Source organism: Macaca fascicularis, chromosome 1 (assembly GCF_037993035.2).
Source record: "Macaca fascicularis isolate 582-1 chromosome 1, T2T-MFA8v1.1".
In the NCBI taxonomy this organism is placed as follows: Eukaryota; Metazoa; Chordata; class Mammalia; order Primates; family Cercopithecidae; genus Macaca; species Macaca fascicularis.
The window spans coordinates 114,330,741-114,357,500 of NC_088375.1; the positions used below are offsets into that span (position 1 = coordinate 114,330,741).

Sequence of the window (26,760 nt, forward strand, 5' to 3'; positions counted from 1 at the left end):
GGCAGTTTTGCCCTTCAGGTTCCGCGTTTCCTGGGGTCGAGCGAGAGCCGACGGCGGGCCTCGGAGGGGCTGAGCGAAGGAATGCCAGATTCTGGCGTGGAGAGCGGGGGCAGGGCCGCCAAGCCAAACGGCCTGCACCTTCGCAGCCAGCCTCGGCTTTGCCGGGGGGCGGCACACGGGCCGGGTGTGTGGGCTTGGTTTGGATGGGGACTGGGTTTTGCGGCGCGCCTGAGTTTTGACACTCCGATCCCACCGAAAGTCCGGAGGAGCCGGGTGTACTGCTCGTGTCTTTGAAAGGTGGAGGCAGGAGAAGTAGGGCAACTGGTGTGGCTGCATGTTGAAGCACATGATTTAAAAATCTCAACTGCTGTTATTCTTTCCGAGGCGCGGAGCTCTGCTGCTCTTTCAGGCTGTGTCCAGACGCAGGAATGTGGTGTGACGATCACCAATTCCTCCAACCTGGCAGCAGCATTTGCTGCTCCTTTGGCATGGCTGGGGGTGGGGCACGGGCGGGTGAGGAAAAGTGGATACGTTAATTCAAAGGGCTTCCTTAGAAAGCTTCTTTATGGTTGGATGTTTCTAACACGGTTGGACCAAGGAAAGGGAATCAAATCGTGTCTTCCCCATCCCACCCACACTTTTAGATTCTTCATTTCTTCAGACTCTATAGTGGAAGTAACTTGGGCTTTGGAGCCCTGCTTTGTAATCCTGGATTCAAATCTAGCTCTGCTGTATGAACTCACCAATAAAATAGGGATGAAATTATCCAGCTAATAGGATTAATTAAAATAATGTATATTAAACGGATGACACTCTAAAGGTGTTCATAAAGTCCTTTCAGGGCCGAGGCTGTGTTTTACTCTGAGATTGATGCTCCAGTGGGATGGTGTTTTGTGCATTTTTGTTGAACAGTAAGGAGCCCCTTCTTTTTCTGAGCCTAATCCGAACAAAGATTTTTACCTTCACCAAAAAACTAGTACGTGAACTACATCTTTTTTCAGATAAAAGGTTAGGAAGATGATGAGCTTCAGAAAAATATGGTCTTTGTTCATTGTTAACAGGCAGTCGACATGTCAATCGCAGATGTTTAAAAAGAGAACAAGGTTATTTATCACCTGAAAACAGTAGTGGGTTGTTCAGCACCAACTAGATACTTCTTGGAAAGTTCAAATTTCGTACACGTCTAGGTCACTAAGAATTTCAGAAGTGGACCAGGAGGCTTTGTAATGATGAAGCAGAGCTGTTGTTTCTGAAACATTTAATAAAGAGCATATGATGGTGTTTTTGCTTGTCCTGTTTCTTTGAGTGAAAGCTTTAAGTGTAGCTTTAGGATAGAGATGAGTATAATCAATGAGACAGTCTGAGGGTCATAATCCTTGGTCTGCCTTTAATTTGTTTTGATGAATAACTTAATCTTCATGATATGTAGTCTCCTCACCTATGAAGCAGGACTAAAGGAATAACCGGCCTTAGAGAGTTGTAGAGAATAACACATATGATTGTAAAGTGATTTGCAAAATTAAGTATTAAATAATCTGACTGATGTCAGAAATAGGATTACTCTGACACATAGGGCTTTTTTCATTCTAGGATCTCGGTGCATAAAACTATGCCCTCCACCTCTGCTGTGCTGAGGTGCTGTGATCATTAGCTAGCGTTTAGGTAGTCAAGTTGAGTGTTAGTCAAGTTGACTCAAAGGATAGGATTTGGATGTTTTGATTTTTAGACAGGTGTTCTTTAGATGCTAAACTAATGCAATAGAAGAGATTTAGAAGCCTGTTTCTTGGTACAAATCTTAAATCTTCTTAGAGTCTACAGTGAAGGCTTCTTGAATCCTCTTAATTTATTGTGTTTTGCAAGGTACCAATTATAGCACACCCTTCTAAACTTTTGAGTGTTCCTGTGTTTGGCTTGTGGCCAATTGTTAATTTAAACATCACGGAGTTTCTAAGGCAAGGAGATGTCAGCCCCTATGTCTGATTGTCTAAACAGCTATCCAGGACCACCCTCTTGCTCCTTGTTTTCTTTTGCTTTGCAATGGGAAGTGACTCCGTGATTTTGCTGCCTGCTAGATCATTTCTCAGCTGAATTCTTCTCTTGCTTAAACAAAGTCGGAGTAATTTTCTTTCAGATGGAGATGAATTTTAACCTAAAACTTTTTCCTTTCACTTTCTTGTTCTTTCTACATTATTATTATTCCTTTTTTTGGTTTGGTGGTAGGGGGAGGAGAGTGATTATTCCTAGTCTCTCTTATTTTTCTGAATGTTTAGATTTAAAAGATATTTACCCATAACTTCTTGGGATCTCTCTGCTCCATTCCCACCCTACTGCCTTTCCTGTAGGCTTCTATGGCATAGAGGAGCAACTTTTGGTTCACCGGTATTGTAGTTGCTGACTTCAGGACCTTTAAAGAATGTTTAAATTCAGTGGGATATGCTTGGATGCTTCAGAGCAGCCTTACAATACATTTTAAAAATATCACACCCACAGAAATTCTATTTTACCCACAACATTTGCATTGATCTGGTTCCCACTCTGTGATGCCATTCCTAGTGATCCTCCTCCCTACCTCTTCCATTGTGGTAGAAAAAAGCTCTGTGTCCTGGCTACATCAAAATCTGTTGGGATGAATCTTGGACTCAGCACCCAGGGATTCTGATAAGGTAAGTTTGAGAATCCATATTTTTTCAAGGTTTACAGGTGATTTTGACAAGTAACTTGGTTGCAACCCACTGATTCAGTAATTTTTTTTTTTTTTTTTTTACCTTCAGGTGTGTGTATGAGGTCTTTCTAAATTTAAGAAATTTCCGTAATGAATGTGACCTTAGTCATTCCAGTGTTTAATGCTTCTGACTGAAGGAATTTTAAAATTGCTAACATAAGAGCTATAGAATATAATGTCTTTCTTCTGTTTATCTGGGTGCAATGTGTCTGCATTGACTCTTTGGAAGGGCTTCATATATTTGCATGATATTATAAATTCTCCACCTCTCCTTTTCCCTTTTCTTCTGTTATCTCTTTTTTCTTGTGTCATTCATATATGTCATTTTTTGACCCTTTATCTATATGTCTGCAATGATTTTAAAGTAAAAAACTGCAAGGCATGATTTGAATAAGCATATAATAAGAAATTTGACACCATTTTCTTTATATTGTGGTCACAGTCCATAGTTACATGCTTCCTTTCTTTTTTATTTTTTTTTGAGACGTAGTCTCGCTCTGTCGCCCAGGCTGGAGTGCAGTGTCCAGATCTCAGCTCACTGCAAGCTCCGCCTCCTGGGGTTACGCCATTCTCCTGCCTCAGCCTCCGGAGTAGCTGGGACTACAGGCGCCCGCCACCTCGCCCAGCTAGTTTTTTGTATTTTTAGTAGAGATGGGGTTTCACCGTGTTTGCCGGGATGGTCTCGATCTCCTGACCTCGTGATCCGCCCATCTCGGCCTCCTAAAGTGCTGGGATTACAGGGTTGAGCCGCCGCGCCCGGCCACATGCTTCCTTTCTTGATGTCTCAGTCAGAATGCCTAAATCTGAACTATTAATTTTCCTTCTACCCTCTCCTGATTTTCCTGTTTTTGTTTTTCCCCCTTTCTCTGCTAATGACTTGAAACCAAAAGGTCTTCTTTTCTTTCTTTGTCAGTCTACCATATGCATAGTATTTTGGACAGATCACTGAACTAGGAGCCAGAAGACCAGAATTCTTTTCCAGGTCTGTTGTTAATTGGTTTGGTGACCTTGTAGGAGAGCCACTGTTTTGGTACTTCATTTTCTAATGTACATTGTTCATGGTCACAGAGCCAATTAGAGTTGAGACTAGAATTCTGTCTTCTGGTGTCCAGTGCCTCATTGACTGTCCACACTGCTTCTATCTCATGTACAAATGAGCTTATGTACACAAAAACTCTTATAACATCCTCAAGTGCTTATTGTTAATGCGTACATAAGGAAGGAATCGTGTCTTTTCATTTATGTGTTTATTCTAATGCCCACACCCCTACACCTGTACCTGGCATGATGCCTTGGCATCTAATAGGCACACAATAAATATTTGTTCAGTCGGACAATTCCTTTTAGCCATTTTCTTATTTTGGACAACTGTGGTACTCCTAGATATTTTAAAAATAGTATTTGCAAGAGTCATGCTTACCTTACATTTGGGGAAAAACCAAATTTTTCCCTTCACCAGATGTTTCATTTAAACTTGTAATTTTGAATTTCTTTGTGTGTGGGGTTTCTTTCTCTCTTTTTCTGATCACTTCTGCAATTTATAAAGGTCACTTTGACTTTGGAATCTCACTTCAAAGGCACTGCCATCCACCCCCTGCCTCTCACTCAAATTTGCTTCCACTGCTTCCTGTATTACTATATTACTAGGCCAGCAATTTCTCTTATTTTGTCCAGAATAGCCACACCTTTTTGTAATTTCATCATTTTGGGTACTAGTCATTTTTGGAATACTATTTTTAAAATTAGAGTTAACTAGGTTTGTTTTGATAATTTTTTTTGAGATTATTTTCATTGAGTGGGATATTGCAAACTTGTACTGGACTGAGAATATGTACATTTAGTAAAGTATATTTGCTTTTTTTCCCCCACCAAGAGAGTCCCCTGAACACCCTACTGACAAAAACTAAAGGTGAAATATGATGAATAAATATTTGAGAGAATCACATAGTGTTGAATTGCCTCTGCCACAAGATTTTGCTCCTTAAGGGCCAGGACTGTGCTACATACATTTCTTCTCTGTGCTACAGAACTTGTCTGGCATGTGCCCCAAATTCAGAGTCAACTGAGCAGCAGGTCTTAGTCACAGCCTCTGTGACTCCTGCTTTCCCACCTTTAGAACATTCTACGGGAGAGGCTGATAGTGAGTTGGAGTGTGTTTCTATGTTCTTTTTTCCTTTGAAGGGATAGGATCAGTTGAAAGCTGACCCTACCCACAGACTTTTATGCTATCCGTTTTAATTAATTAAGGAGTGGCTGAAATTTTCCTCTTTGTTGACTTATGCATTGGCAGGAACTTTAAAATTCATCTAGTCTTTCTGTCCATCCCATGCTGGATCTGATGTTTACAACATTCTGGTCAAGAGGTACCATACTTTCTCTCTTCTTGAACATCTCTTTTGGTAGACAGCTCTGCCTCAGCAGTTTATTCCATCTTTGGCCAGCTCTAATTCTTAGAAAGATCTTATATTCAGCTGTAATCTGTCTCCTCATGACTTGTCCTCATTGACATCTACTCAGAAATTTGTCTCGGAGTCCTGAGACCTGTGCGGGTGATAGGGACCCAAAGAGGTGCTTATTTGTACACTTCACTGAACTGACATCCAACTCTCCATAAAAGGAGTCAAACCCAGTGAGGAGCATGAAGATGACCCCATCTTGGGTGATTGCTCAGGTAAAGCATCTTAGCCCTACTTGTTTCATATCTCTCTGCACAGGTGGGCACTGGTGGGAGAATAACATTTATCAAGCAGTGTTTCCCTAACCTCTCTTATGATAAGAATAGCTCAGGTGTTCTCATGGAGATTCTGATTCAGTGCATCTGGGATGACATCTGGGAATTTGTATGTTTAAGAAATAGCCAGGTGATTCTTACATTAGGAAAGTTTTAGAATCATTGCAGCGTGAATCTGGGAAATCAAGGTGTTTGTTTTTTTTTTGTTTGTTTTTTGAGCGTATTAGAGACAGGTTGCTTTGACTGGATCCTGTGGTCATTTTTCCCCCTTGGAAATGCCTCCTACTTGCTGGCCTCGCTTAGTACAGAGAAGGAAGCTGCTATGGTATAAGGTTAGTAAAGTTGTTTGTTTTCTCTCAAAATAAATTTGTGAAATCCAGTGTTTTCAGACTTCTGTTAGTGTTGTATGGCTTTGTTGGAAGCCTCCTTATTTCTTATTCCTCCATTAGAATGTTACCTGAGATGATAGAATTCATAGGAGTTCCACAGCCTTTTTGGTGTCCACTAAAGAATTCTGTCCTCAGCTGTTGCAAATAGTGCTTCCTTTGAGGATTTCTGCTTCATTAGCTCATGAACACATATTTGGTGTCAGCAGTTTCCCTCAGATGTGTTAGGGTGAAGAGATATAAAGGTCACTCATTTCTGGCAGTCCTGCTTTTGGGGTGTCTGGGCTGCTGCAGCAAATGGAATAAGAAAAAATAAAGGAGGAATCTAGGGCCTCTTGAGCAGAACAAAACAATCTGCAAGAAGGGGCACAGGATTGCCCCTCTCACAAAGACACTTGATATTACTGTCCTTGATAGGAAGAAGGAAGTGGCTTCAGATCTGAAAGGATATGCTCATAGGCTTGAGACAGGACAAACTGCATCACTGGTAGTGGTAGGAGGTTTGCCATAGATCTGTTTTTTTCTCTTCTCTCTCCTTTTTGAGAGGAATGTTATCTGTATGGCAGAACATTGTGGCCTTAAAAAGGAGAGTAAAGCCAAGAAAGGGGGATGATAAAGCCATAGCTTGGAGTAAGAAAAGCAAAGGAATTATTGTATTTGTGTATGTAAATATATAGATTTCTAAGTAATTCACTGGTAGGATCACTAGCCCTTGGCTCTAAGATTTACTATCTTTGTAGCTCTGCTGTCTTAGTGGCATATTGGGGGAGCATTGTGGTGTGTTGTCACACTTAATTTGTGTGTTTCCCTTGGCATCATGTGGTAGCAAGTACAGGGTATTCTACTCTTCTAGATGTGTGGGAATCATTGACCAAGTAGAAAATATGGTCCTGCCCCCAAGGAGCTGACATCATCATGGAGACAAGACAGATAAGCACACAATTAGGAATATGAAATACAGCTATTTCATCATTTATCTATGTTCTCTGAAAGCAGTTTCCTGCAGTCAGGGTGACTCGGAGCTATAGGGTCTTGGGGGTAAACTTCAGGTCTTAATACCACCAGGGCAAGGCGACCTCCAGCTCACCCTTGCTGGGCTTGTCTGCTGTCGTGAGCTGTCTGCCATTTTCCTCTTTCTGAGTTGTAATTTAGAAGTATTAGAACTTGGCTTGGGGAAAAGACAAAAACCCCTTTGTCTGGTGAGGGTGTAAATATAAATTTGGCACATGTTGTGGTGTCTATTATGTCTGTTAGTGGGTTTGTGGCAAGAGAGAGTGCTGTGTTCTTAGTCCCGGATGCCAAGCCTGATCTAGGACAAGTTATGGTGGAAATTTCTTCGGCAGATACAGTTCTCAGTGACAGTGACTGAAGGAACTTCTCGTCACAGCCAGGCAGTGACTGAAGTGTGGTGTGGACACACCCAGAGTTGCTGCCTCAGGTGGCATTGATTAATCATACTAATATCTCCCTCACCCTTTTGTACTTGTCTTGGCAAAACCCTGTTCTACTAGCTCCCCAATAGTTTGGCCTTTACTAGATATGACTGAACCAGCTTTTGGGGGTTCACCTTAGTGTCCCTTGCCCCTCTTGCATTTCCAGCCAGCTGTGTCGCTCCAGCCATGGTACCCTGGGTCTTCTGGTCGGCAGTGAGGGGCCGGGTTTTTCTTCCCATTGAACTGAAGCACCTTTCCCTGGAAGCTTGCCTAGGGCAGTTTCTGGTCTCCGAGTCAGTTCCTTCTGCAGGATACTGGCAGCTGGCAGAACTCTGGGTTATTTGAATACATCAGCCAAACATCTTGCCAAGACGGACTCATTGTTGCACAAAGACAGGTTGGATCTATGGGGGTTGCAGAACCTGTTTCTGGGTTAAGAGTAGCTCTCTCACCCTTATATATGTTTATTCATATGATGAATGTATGTGTGTATTTTGTGAAGTAAGGGAAACATGATGATAATATTGTGGTTGGAGTTAGATATTGTATCCTAAATATGTTGTCTTTTAACAAATAGCATTCCTTTAAAATACAGTTGTGCTTGCTGAATAAGGTGTTGTACAAGAAGCTATGGTTACATTCTAAAATAAACTGCCTTGTTCTGAGGCAGGCACATTTTAAAATTGTTGTTGGCAGCCGGGCGCGGTGGCTCAAGCCTGTAATCCTAGCACTTTGGGAGGCCAAGACGGGCGGATCACGAGGTCAGGAGATCGAGACCATCCTGGCTAACACGGTGAAACCCCGTCTCTACTAAAAAATACAAAAAAACTAGCCAGGCGAAGTGGCGGGCGCCTGTAGTCCCAGCTACTCGGGAGGCTGAGGCAGGAGAATGGCGTAAACCCAGGAGGCGGAGCTTGCGGTGAGCTGAGATCTGGCCACTGCACTCCAGCTTCGGTGACAGAGCCAGACTCCGTCTCAAAAAAAAAAAAATGTTGTTGGCTTCTTTTTCATCTCTTTTTATTTTCATCTTTTTTTGTGAGAAGATTCGGGACGTTTTTAAGCCTCAAATATTTTCAATAATCTGTTTTAACTGGTACCTAGCAGGGAGAGGTTGTTCTATTGGTATACTTAACCAACATTCAAGTAAGAATAATTGAATACTGTTTACTCACTAATCTGTTGAGTTTCTAAGTATGAATAATCACAAAACTAGATAGTGCTGATATGTTAACTTCTCTAAATGGTAAATGTGGTAAGCAGCAAAGACATTTTTGTTTAATTCTCTCTTTCACATGCTTTGGTTCAGACACTGCCAAGACACATTGAAGTTTGAGGACATGTATAGTTTGATTATTACTTTTATTATATTTTTATTTGCTGTGAATATGGCTTTATTTATTTGCTAGATCTTCTTTAGTTAGAAACATTAAGGGTATTTACTTTATTACAACATTTAAAGCGCATTCTAATCTTCATGAGGATTTTTAGGGAAAAGACCATATCCTGAGAATCATGCAAGTCTTTGGCATTATGTTACTATTTAAAGTAAGTAACAATATGAGTGGCTCCTCTGACATGTTCTTTCTAAGAGAGTTAAGGAAAATGGTTTTAACTAAAAACAAACATTGAAACAGTTTAAGGTAGGTTTACATAGCAACAGAATTATTCCTTCTGTTTATACATAATTAACTCATATTTATACTTTGTTGATTTTCTCTGGAACCTTTACAAGGTTTTTTTATTTTTGTAATATAAAAAGTAATTATGTTTGAAAAAGTAGTTAAGGATGTTTGAAGAATCTAGAAAAGCATAAATAAAATGTCCGCAATCATGCTGCCGTTAATTTTTCGGTATACATCTTTGTTTCTTTTATCGTTAGATTTAGAAAAGCTGTTGATCTATTTTTTATATATATATATATTTAGTTTATGAACAGACCTACATATGTGTGTGTGTGTGTCTATATATGTATACACATACACACACACACACACACACAATATACTATTGTCAACGCTGGGTTTTATTTTTAAAAATCTTTACCATTTGATAAGTGGTAAATATTACTTAATCTTAGTTTGCCTCTCTGATTACAGTGATATTGAATGTTTTTTCATATCAGTGGGGTTTGTATTGCTTTTTTTCTACTTATTTTGGTAAATTGTGTCTTATTCAATTATTTTGTTACTGATTTGAAAAAGCTCTTTAAATATTAAGGGTGTTAGTCTTTTGTCTTAAATATGTCACAATATGTATGGAAATAATTAGCAGTGTATAACATCAAATTGCTACCAATGTTGATATAAAAATTGTTCATTTCATAGGTTAATTTTTTTTTATCCTTTGGTTTCTAATGATATTGGTTAATTCATTTGTTAACTGATATTTTCTGTAGCTACTTTAAAGTTCTTAACTGACTGTATTATAAATCAGCATGCTTTCAGCTGTATGTGTCCAGGAAATTTACATTTACTTTAATACTTAATAAAAAAATATGTTGGAGGAAAGCAGTGTATTCTGGAGTCAAATACATGATTTTGGGTGGGTGAGGGGTAATCTGCTACTGTCCTTCTTTTCTAGATAGCCAAGATTTTTGAAGCATTTAACATCCCTGAAAGGCAGGACTAATGCTATGTCTACTATGCACTGCTAATTCTGACACTTTGACCTAATGGATAAGCCAGTACAGTGGGTCTAGCCAGTTAGCTTGGTCAGAGAACAAGATGACTAAGATCCTCTCCCCTTTTCTTCACCAAATTGATTAGTTGTAGGACAGAACTGACTGAAGCAGCCTGTTGTTTTGGCAACCCATGGACACCACCTGTTTCTTCCATTCCTCCGTCCAGCCTCCCACTGCCCTAGTGCAGTGCTGTGTGCACAGTGGGTAGGAGATCAATGTTGTTGCTAAAGAATGTAGCAATAAAGAAGAGTAGATTGCTTTTTTTCCAAGCTTGTGTGTTTTTAAGGCACCCCACTGGTTTTGACATTCGTTGCTCCAGCTGAACTGCTCTATGCTGAAGCCCTGCAGGTCTCAAGTGTTTGGTTCAGAGTAATTTCAGGCCATATGAATGCTTTCTTAAGTATCATTGGAATTTACTGGACTGGCTGTCTGCCAGCTATTACCATATTTAGCATGAAGAGACCTGGGGAATGAGGACATTTCTGATCAACCAAGGAAGGAAACCTATTTGAAGGATTACAACTTTTTTTTTTTTTAAATGGGGTAGTTCAGAAAATGCCAGTTAGACTGAGACTCAAATTTGTGTCCACTGGTCTTTGTTTCTGTGCGTCCTCCCAAAATTAATTTATGAATAGGAAAAGAGATTTGATAGTGAGGTTTTTTCTCACTCTGAAGTCTAATACTGTTTCTGGGAGGAAGTAAGAGAATTATTATGCCCAGACTTTGCACTGAGAGGCTTAACCAGCAGGTGAAGCTGTTGATTAAAAACATAGGTTGATGAGTAGTCTCATTTTTCTCCTTTGAAGCATTCAGAAATTTTCTGTTTTTTCCTGGTCTAAATTTATTTTGGCCCAGCCCTTGTCTCCACCCTACATTTCAAACCATTAGCCTTCCCTCTATGGCTCAACATTTCTCTGCCTCAGTTTTTTCCAGATGAAGATAGTGTTTGGAAGGACCAGTAAATACAATTAATATAAAAAATACTTTTATAGAATCAAACAACCTCCAACATTTCTGTGGAAATTTATAGTTTATAGAGTATTCTTACACAGTGGTTTCCTTTAATCCTCACAAACTTGGTGGAAATGGAGCCGCACAGGGGTTAGGTGACTTGTATACATTGTTTACGCCATACATAATAAGTGACAGAGCTGGTACTTAAACTTGTGGCTTGATTTTTCATTTTTTTTCTTTTTTTTTCTTTTTTTTTGAGACAGGGTTTTGCTCTTGTTCCCCAGACTGGAGTGCAGTGGCACAATCTCGGCTCATTGCAACCTCCACCTCCTGGGTTCAAGTGATTCTCCTGCCTCAGCCTTTCAAGTAGCTGGAATTACAGGCATGCACCACCATGCCTGGCTAGTTTTTTGTAGTTTTAGTAGAGACAGGTTTCTCCATGTTGGTCAGGCTGGTCTTGTACTCCCGACCTCAGGTGATCTGCCTGCCTCAGCCTCCCAAAGTGCTGGGATTACAGGCATGAGCCACCGTGCCTGGTCCTTGCAGCTTGATTTTTTAAACATCAGATTTTTTTTTTTTGTTTTTTGAGTTTTTACTATGTGTCTGTCATTCTGCTAGGGGCTTTGCAAATATTGCTTTATTTAATTCATATGGCTGTCCTTTGGGGTAGACAATATTTTTCTACATTACAGATAAGGAATTTGGAACTTAGGTTCACAGCTTTGGATGTTGGCCTATGGTAAGTGAGGGGTGTAGCCAGGATTCAAACCCCTGTCTGGCTGTAGGGCTGCTGCAGTAAATCATGGCGCTTTATGCACATTCATACACTGAACACTTTGCAACAACCTTAAGAGACAGGGGTAGGTATTTGGGGAAACTAGGGTTTCTAACATGCTCAGGATAATGAAATTAGTAAGTGGCTTAGTCGAGATTCAGAGCTAGATCTGTCTCCATAACCCTCACTCATTCCAGGATACTGCAGATGCCTATTTTTATGATATGTATAAGTAAAAATTAATTCAACAAACTACCTTCTTTGAAGGGTCAACCAGTTAGGACTCTTTTGTATCTTCTGAATAAGTAAGAAATGGATGGACATTAACTGACCGATACATTGATGGCTCTTAACCTTCTATCAGTTGATTTCCGTTACCAGGACAGGCAAATATAATTTGGAGGTAAAAAAGGGGAGTTCCCATTAAGGATGAGTTTTTAAGGCAGAACGGGCCACAGTGACGAACTCTTCAGAGGACTGCTCTCTGGAGCGTTGGCCCTTCTCCTCTGGGTTCTGCTTGGGGACATTTCTGTTTGTATTTATGGAGACATCTTTTTGAAAGGCAGATGCCAGCTTTGGTGGGGAGAAGGCTGGAATACATACAAGCCTTGCTCTAAATTTACTAGCCCCTTGTTTTTGGGTTAGTTTCTAAAGCATGCTGTGCCTCAATTTTATTATTTTAAAAATAAAGATAGTAGCAGTATATTTTGGAGTTGTTATGAAGATAATGTCAGTTAATAAATGTTAGATTCATTGGACAGTACCAGGCACATAGTAAAAGTGCAGTAAATAGTAGTTATCGTTGGTAGTGGTGTTATTTTATGTTGCAGTATAGACTGGCTTCTTGGTACATTCACTTTTCTTTAATCAAAAGTAGATGAGTGATTGGGAACCTTCATGAGGAAATAGGAACATCATCTTTGCAGCATGTGGATTGTTCACTGGTTTCCTGTGATCTAATAAATATTTAAGGGTTTTGCATTTGAGTCTGTTCCCTTAATGAGGTTCACTTTCTGTTTGGGGAGATTATATCTACAGGCATACCTCATTTTATTGTGTGTTCCCTTTTATTGTGCTTCACAGATTTTGTTTTATTTTATTTTTTACAAATTGAAAGTTTGTTGTAACCCTATGTCGAGCAAATGTATCAGCACCATTTTTCCAACAGCATATACTCACTATATGTCCCTGTGTCAGTATTTCTTAGCAATAAAGTATTTTTAAACTCAGGTATATGCATTATGTTTTAGACATAATGGTGTTGCATGCTTAATGGACTACAGTATACTGTAAACATCGCTTTTGTATGCCCTTGGGAACCAAAAAATTTTTGACTTGCTTTATTGTACTGTTTGCTTTGTTGCGATGATCTGGAGCTGAAGCCACAATATCACAAAGGTATGCTTGTATTATGCAAATTGCATTGATAGGTGTTAAATCATTTTCCCATTTTTTATTAACCACACATTTGTGGTTGGGTGTTATGTTTAGTACAGATATTGTGATTTTCTAAGGTACAGCTTTGAGGACAATATCAGGTCTAACACTCTTGTTTCCAAATCTCCTATGATACGACAAACATAATCATATGCCATCCAGTGTCACCATGCAGAATACTAATGTGAAGCCAAAATACTTGGTGTTTTAATTAGCCTTAAAGCAGTTAATGAACTATCTCTGTTAGACATTTTGAAATAATAAAAATATCCCATTATCTTTTATTACAACCTCAGGGGCTACTGGAGATTTTGGGATCTTGGGTTGGGAACCACCCATCTAATCTATCCTTGTTTTAAAAAGAGAAAACCAAAGAAGCAAAGTGACTGGCCCAAGTACCTAGAGCTGGGTCAGGGTTGGGACCAGAATCCAATCTCTTGACTTCTAGTCAAGTGATTTTTCCACTATGCTCAGTACTCAAATTATGTATCAATATGTCGGCCCTTGTTTTTTGAGGTCTGAAAGGGTTAGTGCCAGAGTCAACAACAGTAAGAGTAGAAAGGGTGTTGGGAGGGGAGAGGTGTGTCTATATTTAAAATTTCAATGACAGAAGTGAAAATAATTTGCCTGTGAACCTCTGCCTGTCCCTTTGGACTTCTTCGTAGTAGTTGAGACAACCTGGCAGGTCTGGTGTCATTAGTGATTCAGAGTTGGATTAGCCTGGACTGGTGGAGTTACTTTCTCAGAAAAGGGCTTTATATTTTAACATTTGTTTCCCTTGACAGTTTGCTTCTTCTCAAGTTTTGGCAACCTTGAACAAATGATTGTCAGGTTTTTATTTTGTTTTGTTTTAAGAAAAAATTCCAAATTTTATTTTGCAGATTTAGTAAGTTATCCTCTACCTGCCACTCCCTTCTGCTCCCTCTATAATTATTTCTAAGACTTTATTTTTCCATTGTGGGAACACTATGGAAGGTTTTCTTTTACAGTCTGAGATATTTATAGTTATGTGTAAGCACACAGTTTATAGAATATGTAAATGGTCCATATGTTAACTTAAATACCCTTAAAATATTTTCCAATAATTTAAATCTTTCCATAAAAGTAGCTGAAGCTGCTTATAGTAAAAGAGAAGTATACACGAAGGATAGAAGAATTTAGATGTAGTTAATATAAATATGAATGCCACTTTGGAGGAACTGGAAGTATTTGCATGAACACCGATCAAGTCATGCCTCCTTGTTAATAGAGTGAACAAAACAGACGAAAGTTTCTGTTTTCATGAAGTTTATGTGAATATCAATAGCTTCCATATTCTGAGGGTTTATTATGTGACAGATGCTTGGGTTCAAAATACTTAACTTGTTTCCTTTAGTCCTTAAAATAGATGTTAGGATTCTTGTTTACAGAAAAGTTAAGGAATGTTCATCCAGATCATGATCTAGTCAGTCAGTGGTATAGAGCAGCCACTGGAACCCCTCTTTCCTGATCCAAAGCCAGCATACTTAACCATAATAAATAATGCCATTGTCTGGTGGAATCCTGTAGTCCGTTAGATAGCGTAATTTTGTATTTAATGTAAACATTTTGTGCTTTTTAAATTTTACTTTTTAAAACAATATTTTAATTCTGAATGAGCATTTGCATAATAGGAGAATGATCTAAATTGCAAACTTCCATTTTGAAGAGTTGTAGTTCTTTTAAATCTTTTTGTAACTGGGAAGAGAATGGATTTATGTTTGTTGTAATCCAAGGAAAGTTGGTTAGCATTCTTTCCTGTTACTTTTTGATCCAAAAAGAAATTCTTTAGTAGATTAAGACCAGGAATGAATGTGGGGATTTTTTTTAAAATAAAAAATTGAGAGAGATAGAAACTAGCAATTCAGAGCCAGATTTATGTTCAGAAATGTTTGATGCCAGCCGTTTTAGTTACAAATAGCTTTTTCTTGACTGTACAGTTGTGTTCTTATGAAAGTACCATTCTGAAAGTGGTGTAAGAGACCATGTAAAATGATTGGAATGCCTCAGCCTCTGAACAATGGACATAGCCAATTATTAAAATTACCCAGTACTAACCTGTCTTAGCTTGGGAACTATGGAATTAACTGTGGGTAGCATTTCTACACATACCATTACAGAACAAGCATAAAGACAACCTTGTTTTTTTCCTGTTCTGTGGATTTTTTTTTTCTTATTACCATCTCTTTTGTTACTGAAAACAGGTGATCATCTATACTAATAGATAAGAGAAGTGTGTTTGACACCAATACCTAATCTTAGATTATCCCTGCTATTTTAAAACACAGTCCTTCACCTGCATGCTCAGACATGTGGGTTCTTTCAAACATACTGGACTTCCTCCTTAGGTTTTAGTTGTGTTAGTCAGTAGTTGAATGATGAAGGAGAGGATGCCAAGGGATACTAAAGACGGTAAAAGAGATAAGTGACAGTAAACATTGTTGATTTTTAATTATCTCTCAGAATGACTATTAGATACCCTTCCCTACTACATTTTGATTTTTGCTTTAGCATAGCTGGTGAGTTTTGGAATCAGAGAGACTGAGCTCTGATTTGTACTAGCTAGGAATATTAGACAAGCCACTTCTTTAAGTCTCAGTTCCCTTATTTATATAATGGGAATAATAGTAATATCTGACTTGCAGGATTGTTTGTAAAGATTGAAAGCAGCATATTTAATTGTGCTTTCGTGGTTCTGGCACAAAATAGGCACCTGAGTGTAAGGGCCCCTGAACTTTAAAGTTCATTACTTTCATGGTAATTCCTCCTTTGAAATATATAGTCTGGGAACATTTGTCTCCAGACCTTCTTGTTTCAGTTTCTTTTAATGACTCCCTTTAGGTTCTGCTCCATGGCCAAGGCAAGATTATGGATCACCTAAAGTGTAGACTAAAAGTACTATCGTCTAGTAACTTCAAGTTTGTAGATTAACTCACTGTGAATCAAAAGCTTTTAAAAATCTTTTGTGTGGTCATAGTTTGTAGTGTCTTGTACCTCTCATCTCAGAAGCAATTGATTCATAGAAAAATTATTTAGGATTTCAGATTAAAGATGAAGAACTCTTTCAATAAGGAGGAACTTATTTGGTTGGATTATTTGTTTCTATCTTTCACCCCTGAGTCTTCATGGAAATCAGGTTTGAAATGTTAGAAGCAGTTGGTTTTCAGCATTGGGAAAGCTTATCTAATCAGGCATGCGAAGTGGCCTATGTCAGATTTCTGGGCTAGAGAAGGCTAGGGGAGGTTGAGGAGATTATTGTACTTGTAATTCCTGAGCATGGTTGAGACACAGGGAGAGGACTGTGGAAATTGTTTTTAAAAAGTTGTTGAAGTTAATGCGTTCTTGGGTGGATTTACTAAACAGAACAAAACAAAAAGTTGTTGAAGTTAGTTACACTGGTCTGACAATGTATACTTACCACCCCCATTTGGGCTGGAGGAATGGATCTAATAATAATATAGGTGTTTGTGATCTAATTTGAATAATGTAATCATTTATCGTTTCTGGGTTAGATGGTAAGGATTTTCTGTTTCACAGATTTTTAGACTGGGAATTGTACTATTATAAAATAATATTTTACATTAAATAATACTTTCTGGATTTTAATCACCTTAATAGACATGGTCTTATTTGAGCCACAAATGAACTCTGCTAAGAATGGAGGGCTGGTTACATTATTTTAGTTTTACAGATGAGAATAATCAGTCTCAAATAGCTTAAGGGAATTCCTTTAGACCATATGGTTAGTGTATGGGAAAGCCAGAGCTAGAACCCAGGTTCTGATTTCCAAAGCAGTTCTTATTTCATTATACCACATAATTTTATAATGTCCCTAAATCTGAATTTCATTCCTCATGATGTGAAAGGATTCCCTTCGTTTATGTTTGGTTAGCTGTGTCAGAGCACGACAGTAATGGAGCAGACTTTGAGTATTCTTTCCCCCAGATGGGTCAGTTAGCTTTTCTTAAAGCTGTTCTGTGCTTGCATTGTTAATCAGTTGTCCCTGGTTCCTAGACAGGATGTTGATCAGATGTGAAATAGGCAGAAATATGTGACTGACTCAGCCTAACTCATCACAACTTTCATATGTCCTGCTAGTGGGTCCATGATGTCACTGTCATTTACAGGCATTTTTAATTTTCTGATATCTATTTCTTAGTATTTTTCCTCAGCCATTTTCAATGTCTCAAGCCATAGTTCTTCCTGAGTGGCCTGAAGTCATTTTGCTGCTCTCTAAAGCTTCCTTAAGGTTTCTCAAGAGCGTAAAACATAGGCCACTTCCAAATGTATTTTTATTTCCTAGCTCTTAGCATTTCTCACCTTATCATTATAACTTTAAATTTAAACAGAATACAAATTGTGTGCACAGATGGGTGTGTCAGTATTGCACTGTCACTTATGTAAGTGCAGTTTAGCATTTCTTCTTTCCTTTTAATCAAAATGAGGAAATAGAAAATGTTTTGTTATGGTAGTTTTACACATACACCCACAAGGAAATATGTACCTAGAGTCTGTGGGAACTGTAACTGATACATTTCAGGGAAGAAAATGTATGATGGCTAAACTTTTAACTCTGCCAAATGTTTATGGGGAAAGAAAAATTAACAGACTCACATTTTACACTTTAGTTTATCCTAGCCTCTGCCTTGTTTACATCTATATGATAATGAAGCTATACTTGTCTTTCCACAACAGTGTATTTTATATGTTGTACCTTTTGTTTAAGGGAGCCTTCTTAAACTTTCTTTCAGTTGTCCAGTGTACAGAAGCTTACTGCAAGGAGTGGCCAACTAGTTAAAGGTTTGACACCTCAATATCAACAAAATGCCAAGTGGATCATTTTCACTCCCACAGCAATCCAGTTGGACATTTGACCATGCCCCGTGGTCCATGGAGAGCTTCTCTGAAGGCCACTTTTATCTAGCACATCACGGCTATACACCTCTTTCACTAGAAAGAATTTGGCAGTTTTATGTTGTGAGAACTGAGATTCACCATTCTCCACCATCCTGAGAAGAGCTTTGGTAGCAGGGCTGCTCCTGAGGTACATAGATTATCCAAAATACATATACTTTTTTCTTAGAATATTATATATGTATTATAATTTTTATTCAAGACAGGTTGAAATTAATAGATTTCTTACATTCACTGCATTAAAGGAATATTTATGGCTTTGGTAAAATTTTAACTTTCAAATTCAAAAATTTGAATATTTGAATTAAACATCTCTGATTTAACTCTGTATGTGTGTGCGTGTGTGTGTGTGTGTGTGTGCGCGCGCGTGTTGGGAGGAGGAATAGACCTTGGAATTGTTTTTTCAAAACTTTTTTTTATAATAGTGCCTAATCTCAGTTGGCAAGGAATAGCTGTCCAGAATGCTGCATAGATCTAGCGAAAAGATTTAGGGAAGTTGTAACTAGTTTAATAACCATCTGTGGAGTGACATAGATTGACACACCCAATTACACAAGACCTGAGTCTGAGAACTGTTGATGTGCAATCATCCCATCAGCATCTGCTCGTCATTATCAACAACAATAATGGCTCAACTATTTCTTTGAGGCCACATGAAAAGACAGTGTACCCATAGCAAAGGATAAGTCAGACCTGACAAAAACATAGCCCTCTGCATCCCCTTGTTCCCAAACTTCTTTTTAAACATAACCTTTTGTGAAGTTCTGAAAGATTTCATTTTATGTTTTCTTTTTATTAATTTTTCTTTTTAAATACCATGGCTTTCCAGCTGAAATCCTTGCCAAAACCAGTAAGGGCCAGTGTACTGTCGGTGATTTTTCTAACTCATTTTTTTGTCATTTGAAGCCTTCTGTGGCTTCATGCTGCTTTACGTGTATGTAAATGTTCGGTATCTTTTCTAGTTTACACTTTTGTCACAACTGCTATTAAGCCACCTTTAGACACATTCTAATATAAATTATTTTTGCCACTGTGAGTGGGAGGGAAATAATCAGTTCACAGGGATAAATTTGCATGTTGAGAAGATTATATATAATAGTTTGCAAAACACTTCTATGTACATTGTATCTTTTATAGAGACAAGGCCATGTTTTTGTTTGTAGAGACTGAGACAGAGACCCCATGAGATCTAATGCAGAGTCACATGACTCCAAAGCTAGGTCTTCTATCTGCTCTTTGGTATATAACTGGATCATTATTCTGTTGACAGAAATAAGGAATCTTATTTTTGAAAGGTACCCTTTTGCCCATGGAAGGTATATTTAGAAATCCTTTACCAGAGTAGAAAGAAGATAGTTGTATTTTCCTGCCTTTTGATTAAAAAAACATTGTTTTTTTCTAAATCTTGTTGTGTTTGACTAGAATCTGTCTGATTAAGGTACCTTTTGGGAAATTAAGGTTATGTAGAAATTACTGGGCTCAATCTAGTGATACAAATATGTGTTGTTTGATTTATCAACACATTACAAACCTTAACTTTGGAGTTTTAATATCTGATTATCTTTAACATCTGGTTATCTTCTTTCTGAAGTGTATGTACACAAAATTGATGCTAAATAAGGTCTTGTTGTTTTGGCAAATAGTCAAATGCAAGGTATTGGTAGATCAGTACTGTTATAACTTTGTTGCAAAGTTGCTGCGTGCAGATTGGCTGTGGGACCTTGTTCATTTTTTGAGAATTAATGTAGAGTTTGAAAAAGCACCCTGAGCCTGCATTCCAGAAGTTCCGGTATGGATAGTGCGAGCCCAGGGTATGTGCTTAGATAAAAGATCATTTAACAAAGAGGTTTTGCATTTTTTTAGGAATCAGGCTTTTTGCTGAATATTAGAGTGGTTGTTTCAGAGAGTTTGCACCAATTAGGCTTTATTGGTGCACTGAGGAGAAGCAGAGAGGAGAAGCAATTCTTGATAACTTCCTTGGAAGTTGCAGCTAACTCTGAAAAGTCTGGGTTGAACTAGATAAGTAACTAATTCCAAGGATCAATAATCTTTGCAGGAGTCCCTTTGATTGTACATGTAGCTCCCTGGAATTGCTATTGGTCCCTAAATCATCACAGTTTGTAATGCTGGTTTTCAAACTTGAGTGCACATCAAGTTTTGGAGGACTTGTTAGAACACAGATTGCTGGGCTCACCCCCAGAGTTTCTGATCTGGTGGGTCTGGAGTGGGACCTGGTAGTAGATTGCATTTCTAAAAAGTGTCCAGGTAATACTGCTGCTGTTTTGGGAAGTACACTTTGAGAGCCACTGGCTTAGAGCAATCTCAAGGTGTTTGGATTTTTGGGCAGGTGTGCTATGTAGGTATGGCTGGGATCTCTTCACAGCACACAGGTGAGCCTCCAGATGTTTTCATTCATTCAACAAATATATGTACCTATTATGTGCTGGGCACTGCTTAAGTTGCTAGGGGATATTGTGAAGAAAGTAAGCAAAACCCCTTTGTGAAATTTCAATGAGCATAGTCCTGGGTTAACCTGACAACAGTCCTACTGGTTATTGATGCTTATAGGTGAGCCTATTCCTTTTTCTAACTTTCTTCCACTTACTTTACTTTCTTTTGGAATTCTTGAATTTAATAATAGTAATATTTAATTATAGTAATATTGATGTTATTAGTCATCACTATAACTTTTTATTGAGTGTGTATTTCATGTCAGACAGTGTGGCTAAGTGCTTTATATATATATAATATATATATAAAATCTCATTTAGTCCTTAGAAAAAACCCTGGTGTATTAGTCTTAATTTAAAAGATGTACTTTGGAAAGGTTAGTAGTTTACCCAAGATTATGCAGCTAGTTAAAAGTAGTGCTGGGGCTGGGCTTGGTGGCTCACACCTGTAATCCCAGTGCTTTGGGAGTCTGAGGCAGGAGGATTGCTTGAAACCAGGAGTTTGAGACTAGCCTGGGAAACATAGCAAGACTCCATCTTTACAAAAAATCAAAAAATTAGCCAGGAGTGGGGGTGCACACCTGTGATCCCAGCTACTTGGGAGGCTGAGGCAGGAGGATTGCTTGAGCCCCAGAGGTCGAGGCTGCAGTGAGCCATGATTGTGCCACTGCACGTCTGCCTGGGTGACAGAGCAAGACCCTGTCTCAAAAAAAAAAAAAAAAAAAAAAAAAAAACCAGAAAACAAAAGTGGTATTGGGTCTGTCTAATTGCAAAGCCACATTCTTTACTACATGCTTTAGTCCAGTGTTTTTTAAACTGCAGGTTATGACCACAAATGGGTCATGAAGCCAATTTGGTAAGTCTCAAACAGCACTTTGGGGGAAAAAAAGGGTAGAATAGAGAGTGTAATGTAGTATGGATAAGCATTGTTTCTTGAAATTCTTCTTTTTGCTATGCACATATATATGTGAGTATTGAGGTCTAGTACAAGATATATTTCTCACTGTAGGTCACAGTAAAACCTGTTGGTAAGCTACTGTTTTCTTGGCTATGGGACTATAGGTCATCTAATCACTTTTTAAAAACGGATTACAAACTGTAGGCCTTAGAAAGGTAAGTAATTTTTCAGCTGGGTGTGGTGGCTCATGCCTGTAATCCCAGAACTTTGGGAGGCCAAGGCAGGCGGATCACGAGGTCAGGAGTTTAAGACCAGCCTGGCCAATATGGTGAAACCCTGATTAGCCAGACATGGTAGCGTGCACCTGTAATCTCAGCTACTTTGGAGGCTGAGGCAGAAGAATCGCTTAAACCTGGGAGTTGGAGGCTGCCAGGAGCTGAGATTACGCCATTCACTCCAGCCTGGGCAATAGAGAGCAACTCCATCTCAAAAAAAAAAAAAAGCAAGGTAAGTAATTTTTCAAGAGCACAAAAATAGTAGCAGTACAAATACAAGATGACTTTTTTTTTTGAGGCAGGGCCTCACTGTGTCACCCAGACTGGAGTGCAGTGGCACGATCTTGGCTCACCACAACCTCCACCTCCCAGGCCCAAGCGATTCTCCTGCCTCCGCCTCCCGAGTAGCTGGGATTACAGGAGTGCGCCACTACCACCTGGCTAATTTTTTTGTATTTTTAGTAGAGATGTGGTTTCACCATGTTGGCCAGGCTGCTCTTGAACTGCTGACCTCAAATGATCCACCTGCCTCAGCCTCCCAGAGTGCTGGGATTACAGGTGTTAGCCACTGTGCCAGGCCAGAAGTCTGACTTTTTAGCCCTTGGTCCACTGCTTTATCCTTCACACCATACCACTTCCTTAGAAGTGTACCCCCAGGTACAGATGCCTGGGAATTGAATTTTTTCTTTCCACATGATGGCAGATATACTATGGAACCTTTAGGGATGTTGGTGAAACCTGAAAAGGGAAGTTGAATCTCAGCCTGCTCTGAGTAGGTGAAAATTCTGCCTTGGAGCCCCCAAAGTCTGCAGATAAAGATGTGACATTTCTCGTGTTAGTTCTGCTGTGCTTGAAGGAAAGAGGGTAATAATCTTAACAGTGCCAAGCTGTAAGCATGTTGCATATATTAACTTGTTTAATTACTAATTATTTTGATAGAGTGGCCATGCCTGGGATATGAACTAAGCTGTTTTGAGTGAGAGGGGACATCCTACCAGTGTGAGTTAACACTTCTCTATACTCTCCCCGGTTCCTCGTTTTGTTCCTTCTGAATTCAGAGCTATTTTTCTCATAGCCTGGCTTACCTGCGGATGTTCTCAGCCTTATTTTCTTTTGCTTGATCATATATCTTCATTAGGTGGGTGATTTTGGTTTCTGTTACTTTTTCCTTAATATTAGTATATTGCTGATTTGGATCGGGGGCCGGGCTGTAGATTGTCAGCATGGTCAGGTGATGATACATGTTGGTCCCCCATGCAGAATGCTTCCCCAAGCATTTTAGCCAAAGGAGCTCTATAGTCTGTCCAGAAGTACTGGGGGACACTGGTAATAACCTGAGAACACTTACAGAGCCTTCCAGAAAGTGCCCTTTCGCATCATATAAACATATAATGGGAAGCTGAGAGAATGCAAAGTCAAGGCCTCATTGGAGAGTGGAAAGGAGGCTGAGATTGGTGGAGAGGAGTGGCTGCTACATTCTAATTAGAAGAATGACATGTGCAGGGTCATGAAGCAACTGAAGATGGGATGAAAAACTTAACTCGTGAATCACAAAATTTCAGCAGGAGCTGGAAAGGCCTAGAAGTGTGAAGTGATTGGCCCTTGGTCAGATGGCTAGATGATAGAGAGCCAGGTGTAGAACCCAGAATCCAGGCCATCATTTTGTGGCCTCTTTTATCCTAAAGACATGTTAGCCAGAGATATCTTCCAAAGCACCTGATTATAGAGAAGAATGAATGTCGGTTACCCTAGAGTGGGTGAAATAGAGATGCCAGGAAGATACACCAGGTTTATCCAGTTTCTTTGCATTTTTCTGGCATACTGTATACTCTTGAGGGCATATGTATCCTACTTTGTGAAATCTGGAGGTAAAGCAGAACTCTTCAAACCTTTAAAAAATGTATGTCCTAAGAAAAACATTTTTAAAGCATAAATCCTTCCTCCTTTAAGTAAATACATATTTATACATTATATATAAATGTCCACCTATTAAACCATATATGCATATGTTAACTCTAAGTAAAGCTTAATTATATGTTTTTTAGACCATAAATATGGAGATATTTTAAAATTTCTTCCAGTGCCCCAGTGGATGATCGTACACCTCCCCCACTTCTGGGGTACACACACCTAATTTTGTAGACCACTGGTCCAGAATGTAAATTGAAGAGTTTAATGTCTAAGATGTTTGTTCTTTTGTTAGTAGATTATCTTTTACTCCCCATGTTTCAGATATCCCTTTGCAAAATAATTTTTGGGTTAAAGTTTTCAATTAAAAAACTGTATTCTTGAGGTGGAAAAGATAAGGATAGAAGATATATATGAATTAGGTTATATCTCTCCTGAAGAGGGAATACTGTTTTTGATCTAAGCAGCACTAACAATCCTCCCTTTCATTGGGTTGGTATAAGTAAAAATCCTTGTTTGAAGTTATTAAGCCTTCCCACCCATATGGTGATTAGTGTGATTCATAATCTAGAGTTAGGGCTTGGTAAAGGCTCCTTTTTTTTTTTTTTTTTTTTAATTCTTTCAGCCTTAACTAGTGAGTAGGCTAGAAATGACAGAGCAGTAGAATGGGGAATCTACCAGACTGTCCTACAGGACCTTGTTGAATGATACTGCTGCATGCAAGGGTTGTGGATTTGGTACCCAAATTTGTGCAGTATATGTAACTAAAAGTAAGAAAATAAATTAGACAGTTTATTTCATTTCAGACTTTGGAAGCCCAAGACTGTGGGGATTAGCTAAGACAATTATTCACTGAGCAAATGCAGTGAGAGATTCTTTTATTACACTGATCATCATTTGTGGAGAGACTCTGAAGAAGGATAAAGCTCTGGCTACATAGTCAAACCAGACCTACTACTCAAGGACATGCATATGAGATATGTAGGTGTTTCCAAATATTTTTTTTCAGTTGTGGGGATGCAAATCATTTCAATAGTAGAGTAACTCGGTTCATTACTGTTACTGGAAAAACAAGTTTAACCAAGCACATATCCTACTGAGGGTGAGTCAACAGTGTCATTTTAACATAAGAAGGACAGTACATTAAGTGAGTTATTCCAAGTCCTGTGGTTTTCCTACAGCTGAGCAAAGACAGCTGTTCTTTCGGAAGTGGGGCTTAGATGCACAAAAAGAAATTGCCCATCTCCTTTGATTATAGCCTTTTAGTTTTCTTTTTGCCTGAGACATTTCAAAAATTCATTTCCTCCTTAGATTTCTATAACCAAATACCCTGAATTTTGATAATTTATTTATAGAGTATATTATTTATTATAGACTTATTGTAGTTTAAAACTTTGTTGTAATTTATCTCCCATTTCAAGGTCCATGTTTGCTATATGTGTCAGATAATAAAAATGCCATAAGGAAAACAGAGGAGTGATCTTTTTTAATATGTCATTATTTTTTATAATTCTTTAGTGGTGTGAACATGGAATAAGGTGGCATTTTGTGGGACAGTATACCAAACTTAGTGATAAAATTTATACTTTTAATTTTGGAGGACAAGAGTCTTGTATTCTCAGCCTTGTGGATAAGACAGTGCTGTGAGCTGTCTGAGGTTTCCTAAATTGAGATTCAACATCATGAAGGGTATGTGACTGGATAGTTTGTTTATTGGTTTGGGAAGGTGAGTTTTTGTCTTTTTTCCCCCTCTTGAGTTGATTTCTTTAGTTGGAAAGAAGCAGACCAGATGAAGAAAATACTGTATCTCTTATGGCATTTTTGGTTTACCACATTAATTATGACCTGTCTTCTCTGAGGAGCAAGCCATGCTTCTCTTGTTCAGTAGTTCAGTTTTCACTAACTTAACTGCAGATGTGTTGTTGGAGGGATTTACTTCTAATCAATTGAATTATGGGTACTTGGATAAAATGATGATGGGTTACCTACTTTTAATAGGGCCATCATTTTTTTTTTAAGAGTAAACTCTTGTATACTCTTGTATATAGGGTATATCATACTTTGATCTGGTTCCATCTCTAACTCCATAATTTCCTTTTGCTCCTGTGATGCGACTCTATTATTGAGAAGAAATGGTATCTTGTCAGTGTCAATTTTACAAATAAATAATTCTAAACAATTTCAGTCATAGGGTAGCTTTTTTTATTTTATTTTTTTCCTGGAGAAATAATGCATAGTGTAGTATGCGGAATCCTAGAGTTGGCAGGTTTTCAAAAGTGGGGTTCTTTTGTTGTGTAGGTAGGGGTGATGCTAATGAATGGGCGTTAGTCATTAGGGCATGTGTATGAGTGGTAGTTCTCAGATACAGCATTGACATCCCCTCTGTCCCTGGAACTGAGTCCTGGTTTTGTTTTTGATAAGCAATTCCTGGTTTTGTTTTAATAAGCAGGTCATTAGCTGATCTTTGGTGTAAATGTTTTTGATGTGCATAGCTGGTATGTGGGTGGTTATCTACCTGAGAATGTTGTAGTCACAAATGTGTGTTATGGAAGTTTGCAGATTATGGTGGATATCAGGTTTTTCTAACTGCATATTTACAGATGTAGTGAGTGAAAGGAATGTTGGGTCAGTAGGTAAAAGACTTGTGCTCTGGTCCTGTTCAGACATCTTGATTTGTGTATGACTTTGGGCAAGGCCCTTATTTTTTGAGTTGCAGTTTCTTGTGTAAAATGGTGCTAATACCAATTTGCATGCCTCATAGCGTTGTTGTGGGGATCAAATGAGATCACTGTTTATGAGCAGCCTTCTCAGGAGTGAGAAATTGAGGGTTGTGAGCTGACTTTCTGATTTGTTTGGCTGAGGTGTTCACACAAGCCATAGAATGCTTTGTAGGCTTGGGTGGAGGAATGTAGATGGAAATCAGCTGAAAATCCCTGCCGGTTAGAAGCTGAGATGTTAATCCTAAATATATTCTATGGAGTGCTGTCAGATGCTATGCTTTTCTTCATGATGCCACGTCCATATTAGCTCCATCTTCAGGTAGCATAGGTGCCTGTTACTCTCATTTTACTTGAAGAAACTGACCAGCCAACTGATTTAGGATATGGCTGGCTAACTTCTGAAACTCACATTAGAGTTACTCCTTGAGAGTAAAATCTTGTATTTTCTGAAGGTTACTG

The 26,760-nt window shown here is 38.7% G+C and overlaps 2 protein-coding genes across 3 annotated transcripts in view; both read left to right on the forward strand.

The window, feature by feature from the left end:
* Positions 1-26,760, forward strand: part of LOC102127036 (NBPF family member NBPF4) — a 635,890-nt gene that overhangs the window by 394,474 nt on the left and 214,656 nt on the right.
* Positions 1-26,760, forward strand: part of NOTCH2 (notch receptor 2) — a 190,372-nt gene that overhangs the window by 31,994 nt on the left and 131,618 nt on the right. The gene's annotated exons all lie outside the window — the stretch shown is intronic.